Raw genomic sequence first — 1,851 nt, 5'->3', positions numbered from 1 at the left:
TCGAGCCTTTGCTAATTTGACTTCCTCCCGTTCATGATAACGAAAAGTCTCGATCATCTTGTTCATCTTCTTCACATTATGCTCGAACATACCATCCAAAGCACGTTTGCGCTTTTTCTCTGTCGTTGATAAATGACTGGTCTCTGCAGCTTTATTCCACTTCTCTATCTCTTCCCTTAAACGACGTTTTGCCGCATCAAAATGTTCTGTAGTAAAGAACGGAATACCTGATTCGTTGTTGTTGTCGGTATAGAACTCAGGGTACTCCTCAGCAGTAACGTCTTCAACCTCTACCTCATCAAAATCAGGCAGATTCCCTTGTGGAATGCCTGTGTTAGTACTTTCCTCGATTTCAACATCCACGTCTACACACTTTCCCAACACATCCACCTCTTCTTCATTTAGATCCAGAAGCAAGGCAATTTGTTCTTTTGTTAATGAATGATCAACAAATTCACCTTCATCGATCTTGTCCGCATTCACCATACTATACACTATTCCATTCATTCCCACAAATAAAATCATGTTTGCTGGAATGATATCAATCGGTTTAGCTCTCGTGTAATCCTTGTATGGCACAATCTGCAACTGACTATCTCCAGACCCACCACCAGCACTTGTATCAGTCTTATTACCTGCCGACGGAGCAGAACGGCCGCCCGGTTGCTGATCTACCCCACCACCTGCTCCATCCTGATCATCTTCATTGTTCTTTAACTTCTTTTGCTCATCTTCTTTACACGTCAACTGAAGAATGATCTCATCCTGCTTATCCAATATCTCCCCCTGAGCAGCAACTAGGGCTTTCAGTTCCCTATTTTCTCGTTGAATAAACTGAATATGTCTAAACATATTCCGCTGCTCTGCCCGCATCTGTTCCTGAAATGAACGATCTTCTTGAATCTGGGTTTGTTGCATATGAACTAGATTCAACAGATTAAACCACTAGGCACTGGGAGACAACTCATAAAAATGTGGATGAAGTAGTTGCATCGGACCCTAAGGACGATTGAAAGTCATAAACGAATGCTCAGGTCTTGGCAACGGTGTAGGTGTAACAGGAGTCACTGGAGTGGTTGGCTGCGGTGTAGGCATACGAGCCAACACTGTCTGAAGAACATCACCAAATACTGGATCTGGTCGTGCAGTAGTAATCAAGGTCATAGAAGGAGGTACCAGAGATACTGGCATATGAACCGAAGTAGGTGACCTTGGAATCTGTGGAGGCATAGGAGATGTGGAAATAGGATCTGAAACAAATACATGAGGAGTAGAACCAACAAACGGTTGACTCGGAATCTCAATCCCTGAATCACGTCTAACCCGTTGTTTCTTTACTTTATCACTATTTTCAACCATTTGTTTTTTCCCTTTTCGTTTACGTTTCTGCTCATAATTTAAAGCAGCTTGTGGTCTTGGACCACCATCACCACCATCATCATCATTTCCACCATCACCACCTTCACGTTCGGAATCGGAGTCATCATGAATCTAACGATCATTAGGTGGTGCAACATAATCAATATTCACCAAATGACCAATCAAACGCTTGAATTTTGGTCTATCTGCAAGACTCTGACCTCGGTACAATCTCAAACGTCTCATTGTTTCGTCATCCATGTGCTTCAACTTCATCACATCGTCCTGATCTTTAATCAAATCAGGTTGGAGATCATTGATTATCATCTGTAGAAACCTTGGATACATTAGGAACTTATGGCGGCTCGTCAAGTTTTCCTTCAAGTGATAATAAACCATTTCAGAGTAATTGAATGGTTTATTTAACACTAAGGCCACGAAAGCAGATTGAAGCATCGTTCGGCATTCATTGAATCCACCTTTACGTCCTCC

The sequence above is a fragment of the Bidens hawaiensis genome, unplaced genomic scaffold, assembly GCF_021521415.1.
Source record: "Bidens hawaiensis isolate Kalapana, Puna unplaced genomic scaffold, B.hawaiensis_p1.1 tig00012785_1, whole genome shotgun sequence".
In the NCBI taxonomy this organism is placed as follows: Eukaryota; Viridiplantae; Streptophyta; class Magnoliopsida; order Asterales; family Asteraceae; genus Bidens; species Bidens hawaiensis.
This window is presented reverse-complemented; position numbering follows the sequence as displayed.